Source organism: Chrysemys picta, chromosome 1 (assembly GCF_011386835.1).
Source record: "Chrysemys picta bellii isolate R12L10 chromosome 1, ASM1138683v2, whole genome shotgun sequence".
Taxonomy (NCBI): domain Eukaryota; kingdom Metazoa; phylum Chordata; order Testudines; family Emydidae; genus Chrysemys; species Chrysemys picta.
Window position 1 is genome coordinate 18004872 of NC_088791.1, and position 6760 is coordinate 18011631.

A 6760-nucleotide genomic window follows, 5' to 3' on the forward strand; every position below is an offset into this window, starting at 1 on the left:
TCATTTCAAAATTCTAAAGGAATGTGGCTGCATTGCACTGAAACAAATACAACACAAATAGCTAGTGAAACAGAACCCTGGCATATGCACACAACTCTCACTTACGTAGTGAGGTGATGTTGATGCAGTATAATCACTCAGCAGAAGAGATCATTTAGAGAAGCAGATGTCTCACCTAATGATCCAAATATTGAGAAAGAGGGATCAGCTACTGAATCAGTTACATCATTCGCCGACCAAGAGATGTCACCTGTTGAAGCTGACACATAATTTGTTAAGCCAGATATATTATTAAATCAGGCACATCACTTACTGAGTCAACTGTTATCTACTGAGTCCAATATAATACCTGTTCAAAAGATGCATCATGCATCAGCTGCTACCTACAAACTATATGTGTCACCTGCTAAAACATTCTGGTATACAATCAAGTGGTCCAGGAGTGAAATGCAAGACCTTAAAGTGGAGAGAGGGTATGTTGTTTAAGAACTAACATATTAGATGGAACATTAAACCATGAAATTGACATACACTTCTCAGCTCCTTCTCAAGTGTCTGTCTGGCTTCCAGTCTCCTTCTTTATCACATTCAGATTCCCCCCATTCAAAGCATGGTTCCATCCTAGCCTACATCTCATCTCTAACATTTTGCAGCTGCCTTGCTCAAGCCCTGACACACTTCAGCTCCCTCTGATACTCCCTTTGTCTCCTACTCCCACAAATGATTCCAGGCCTTTTACACCATGTAGAAAAAGTCAGAGAAGTGTAAAGAGGCTCTAAAAACCCTATACGCAGCCCAGGGATTGCCCCTGTGCAGGAACTGAGGCAGACAGCCATACAGCTCCTCCCAAGCTAGGAGTGGGAAGGGTGGATCTGCAGCATGCAGCGCTGCAGCGAGTGATTCTGGCAGCCAAAAGAGCAGACCAGAGAAATTGTTGTAATGTAGACAGGCCCCCAGGGATGTCTAAGTTATAATAGGGGTGACAGAGCACCCCACAATAAGCCACCTCCAGAGCTATCGCTCTGCCTAGACTGTGAGGGCCATGCTGCACTTTTAATCAGTCCAGAACAGCCTCTCGCCTCACGCACTAAATGCTTGATTTTGCTTGTAGTCAGTAAAGTAAAATCCATTGCACAACTCCCATTGACTTCAAGGAGTGTCCCGCTTCCTAAACATTCACATGCCTTGAGGAGTGAAGGAAATTGCTTAATTTTCATACCAACCATGTGAAACCGAACAGCTTCAGAACCCTTCTCATTTGTTTCCCTCCAGGATCCTAAAGTTTCACATTGAAAGGGCTCCAGAGACCCTGCTTTCTTTTAAAGTGGCAACTGCTAAGACACTTTCTCAGAGAACCTTATCTGATATCTGGGTCCTATGCTAGTTAGAGCTCCGAATACCTGAGATTAGATAGAATACTGATCAACAGGGATGTTCTAAGAGTACGGTAGCGTCTTGTAAATTCTAATCAGCCTGAAGCGGGCTAACATAGTTCTTTTTATTTAAATACTTTCAGTACAAAGCCAAAGCCCTGAAATAAGATTAGGAGTGGGTGGCACAGAAAGAGCTTTTGTCAGTTTATGTTACAGATAAATAGACATGGGCACAAAATCACATCTGTTGAAGTTGATGTAAAGAGCTGCACAAAGGAAGCCATTTGCAATACCCATGGTAACAAGTTGTATTAGTCCGACAAAACCAAAGAGCTATGCTATATATTCTTGAGCACCATCTATGGCACTTCATCTGTTAGCTAGTTACATATCTACCACAGTCTTATAACATCACTCTTCCCATAACGGAAACTGAGTGATTTCAATGAACTATACAAGCTTTGAAATGACTAGACAGCTTTACAGTTCTTCCACTGTGTGTGGTTTTATCAAGAGTTTCTTCCTTCTCGTGCCATTTATCACCAGGAGGAGATCTCTGTGCCAATACATTTTCTGGCATCACCTTTGCCAGTTCCCAAGCTGTAAAATGAGTTTGGATCTGGGCCGGCTTCTGAACTATGCTGCTAAGGTTTAACTGTATAATAGACCAAGTAAAACCTGGGATCTGGCCAACTTTGTGGAAGTACAGAAGCTGCATCTATGCATGGATCCAGACTTTAGAGTTTGGACCCCTCTCTAGAAATAAAGCACAAATTAATAAGGAGCTCTACTACCCAAAGGGTTCCAACACCTAACAGTCTACTTGTGCAGTTGCTCCATGTGCACAACTCTCATTGACTTCAGTGGGAATTTTATACATAGGGTAGCTACCGGGTCAGACTCTAAAGAAGGGGACCCCTGAAGTCCAGAATTTTGTTCATCGATAAACATGTTTAAGGTATTTGGCGATACTCAGTGAATGGCCCGATAGAAGGGCAAAGTATCATAATTATTTCATGTCCAGGCTTTTAAACACTTAATCCCCAACTATAAAATTGCAGTATATTTTGTTCTGGAGGAAGAGAGATACATCACTTGTTGTTGGTCTGTTAGATGGTGTCACAGTGACCACTCTTGGCCAGGTTCTTTGGTGCATGAGGGCAAGGTGGCTTTGAACCACTTTTTTTTTTTTTTAAATAATGGAGATATACCTATCTCCTAGAACTGGAAGGGACCTTGAAAGGTCATCAAGTCCAGTCCCCTGCCTTCACTAGCAGGACCAAGTACTGATTTTGCCCCAGATCCCTAAGTGGCCCCCTCAAGGACTGAACTCACAATCCTAAGTTTAGCAGGCCAATGCTCAAACCACTGAGCTATCCCTTCCCTCTTGTATGCCCCCTCTTCTTAATCCAGGGGACCAAGGGGCTCTGCAGCATCATTTAGTGCAGTTTCAGGGCTGCTCTAATATATGCCTGGCTGCCCACAGTATCACAGGGCCACTCCAGCAGCTAGAGATTGCTGGGGCATAGGAACAACAAAAAAATATTTTGGGAACACTCAAGAGTTGTGGATTCCTTGTGCTGCAGGAGAGGCACAAAACAGCGGTAGAGCGAGGCCAAGAATCTGCCCCTGTGTCTCCTTAATCAAACGAAATACTTGCATGTTATGTTTAATTTAAACTAGACAGTGCAAAAGACCCCACCAGAGATGTTATCCAGGGCTGAATAACCATAAAAAAGCTAACAATGCACTGTCTGTGCAACTTATTTAATGAGAGCCCCACGGAGCCCTTCTTTGTGGTGTATTGAAAACTCGGTTAAAATTGTGATCTATAACTTTGAATTCTCAGAGGTCTTCCCGATCCTGCTTGCAGCAGATGGCTCTGTAGGGAAGCATGTAATCAGAGTCAGTCTGAGCCAGCAAACTTTGAGTAAGGTGGAGTGAATTGTACATCTCTGCCTTTGGGAGCAGCCTGTTTTGTCTCTCTCTGTTTTGGGTCCTTGTGTGCCAAGGTTCTGAAGTCTAAGAAATAAAGTAGTGTTACATTGCAATTTTCAAGCAAGAGTATTTTAGGTTTTTATCTAACTTCTCTGTGTGTATGCTGTGAAACCTAACACTCTCTACCTTTCATTTTTCATCTGTCAGCCAGGGCCTCCCTTTCTTTGGCCAGCAATTTTACAAATGAATCAAAATGGCATGTTTCCATCTGGTCTCAGAAATCCATTTTACTGTGTAACAGTGTGTGAGTGCTAAAGGGGTTAAGGAAGAGAATACCAGATTAATGACTTTTCTCACTTGGATCAGAACAAAGGCAGGGTAAAAGATAGTTTGATTTTTTCTTTATAGCATCACTAGAATTTAATCCCAACTTTATCTGTCTTTCAAATTACCGTGCTTTGATGTTCTAACACAATGACTATAAGTGGCTAATACAAGATACTGATCAAATATACTACAGGGCTGGGCGGCTCCTGTGTACAGAACACTTGTACTGAGTCAAAGAAGCTTATTAGGAACAATGAACTGAATTGTACCTGCTCGACGGCCTTCCCCTTACAAAACTGCAAGGGCAGAAATATCAAGCAAAAAAAGTGACTTGCTTCACTACGAGAGAGGAACCTACATAGATGGGCTGTCCAAGAACTTGTTAAATGTATAAGTTCTTTAATGCAGGGACGGGGTGGACTAAGGAAGGGTCGTTGGGCTCTGGAGTCCACAGTGAGAGGGAACCTGAACACATCACATGAACAGGCAGTGATACATAACAGCTGATTGCTACTTGTTGCCTTTTTCTGGCCTGGCTCATCTACAGTCCTGGCCTTTAAATTTCCTTCTTCTCCTGCAAGAATGAAGTATCTTTTTTATTTTTACAGTGGTGTTCAGTGGAATTCACCTAACGGGCAAGAAATCCCCTGATGTCTTTTAAAGGGCCAGGACTGGACAGGAAGAGCAATGATTTTGGAGTGGGTCATAAACAGCCAGGAGTCTATTAGGATGAAGAAGAAAATTCTGTCAAGGGAGCATCTGAGCACCAAACTTAATATGTCACTAATCTCAGCCCCGGCAATATTCGCTCCCTCTCTCAACCAAGGTTATTAAAGTAAAACAAGTTACCCTTGCCAATGACCATGTTATACACACACTGGTAACATTTTACACTCACTATTCACTTTGGCACAGGCCCCTTCCTGTGATGTTGCACTCTATACGATTTTATGAAAATATGCTAATGTAACTGGAATATGCTTCATGCAAAAGGTCTCTTGTAAGGTATCATTACAAAGCTTATAATCTACTGAGTGTGATCATCCTATTTGTATAAATGTATCACTCTTGTATCTGAAACTAGAAATATGAAATATAACTCTGAGGGCCTATTGTAATTATGCAAAATGTGGGCTGTTAATGGTGGTTTGAAATCTTGATGACTCCCATTAACCAGGACAATTGACTGCAGATGGCTCTGTTTTACCTGTAAGTCTTCCTGTATACGTGTGTGCTGGCAAGTGGGTAATGAAGGCTTACAGTGACATATGATCATGTCACCTGAACTGGAATCCATCTTTAATCTGGTGCTTTTCCATTGAGCTGTGGGGGGGATGGGACCCAGAGGGACAAAGGATTCCCGCCTTATGCAAAAGATATATAAGTGGGTGGAACAAAGAAAAGAGGAAAGCCATCATGAGGAATCTTCTGGCTACCACCTGAGCTGGAACAAGGGCTGTACCAGGGGAAAGGATTGTGCCCAGACTAGGAAGGCGTCCAGTCTGTGAAAGAAACATATTGAAACATCTCTGAGGGTGAGATTTTATCTCTATTCAGTTTCTTACTGTATTAGACATAGACTTGCGTGTTTTATTTTATTTTGCTTGGTAATTCGTGTTGTTCTGGCTGTTACTACTTGAAACCACTTAAATCCTACTTTCTGTATTTAATAAAATCACTTTTTACTTATTAATTAACTCAGAGTATGTGTTAATACCGGGGGGGGGGGGGGGGAAACAAACAGCTGTGCATCTCTCCCTATCAATGTTATAGAGGGTGAACAATTTATAAGCTTTATACTGGGTAAAACGGATTTATTTGGGGTTAGACCCCATCGGGAGTTGGGCATCTGAGTGTTAAAGACAAGAACACTTCTGTAAGCTGCTTTCAGTTAAGTCTGCAGCTTTGGGGCAAGTAATTCAGACCCTGGGTCTGTGTTGGAGCAGACTGGCGTGTCTGGCTCAACAAGACGGTGCTGGAGTCCCGAGCTGCCAGGGTAGGAAAGCGGGGCAGAAGTAGTCTTGGCACATCAGTTGGCAGTTCCCAAGGGGGTTTCTGTGATTCAACCCTTCACCCCCCCCCAAAAATCATGAGATTGGCTTAAAAGCATGTTTAAAAAATAATAAATTTGGGGTTCTTTCATTTGCCTTCTGGTGTTGGGTCTGTTTCACATTTTCAAGTTTTTCTTCACAACCATGATGGAAAAAAAAAACAATTAAAAACAAAAAATAAAACTGTACAATAAGAGTCTCACATAATCACATGACTCCAAGAGCTGAGGCTTTAACAGCAACACCAAATACTGCAAGACTCTTGATAAAGCCACAATGGTTGGCAACACTACATTTTGCCCATAAGGAGGACTACACAAGTTTCAGATCTGTGGAGAATCAGGCCCTAAAGCCCAGATTATGAAAGGTATTTAGGCACCCAGGGCCGGCTCCAGCTTTTTTGCTGCCTCAAGCAGCGAAGAAAAAAAAAGAAAAGATAAAGCCGCGATTGGTGGCAGCTCTACCGCACCACTTCATTCTTCGGCGGCAATTCGGCCGCTGGTCTTTCCCTCCGAGAGGGACTGAGGGACCCGCCGCCGAATTGCGTCCGAAGACCCAGACGTGCCACCCCTTTCCTTTGGCCACCCCAAGCACCTGCTTCCTGCGCTGGTGCCTGGAGCTGGCCCTGTAGGCACCTAACTCCCATAGACTTTAACAGGAGACAGGCACCAAAATACCTTTGAGGATCTGGACCTAAGTGACTTCCTGAGTGCTCCAGAGGGACAGTCAGGATCAAAGAAGCCAAGATTAGACCTTAGAATTATTTTATCATCTTTCTCTTTTGATTGCCAAGCACCACAGTATCAAGGGTCAAAGTTCTTGGCTCCCAGATGTGTGCTCAGACTACTACATCTCTCTCCAATAAATAATATAACAACAATAACAATGGAGAGAGACCACGGACCAGGTTCTCTACTGGTTACACTGAGTTTAAAGGAGTGACAGTGGTATAAACTTTAGTGTAACCCAGTGGAGAACCTCCAGGCACCCTTGGTCAAATTCACCCTGCAGTCAGAGGGGTCATCCCATTGTAACAGATAGACTGAATACGGCCATCATCTCTGCATGTAT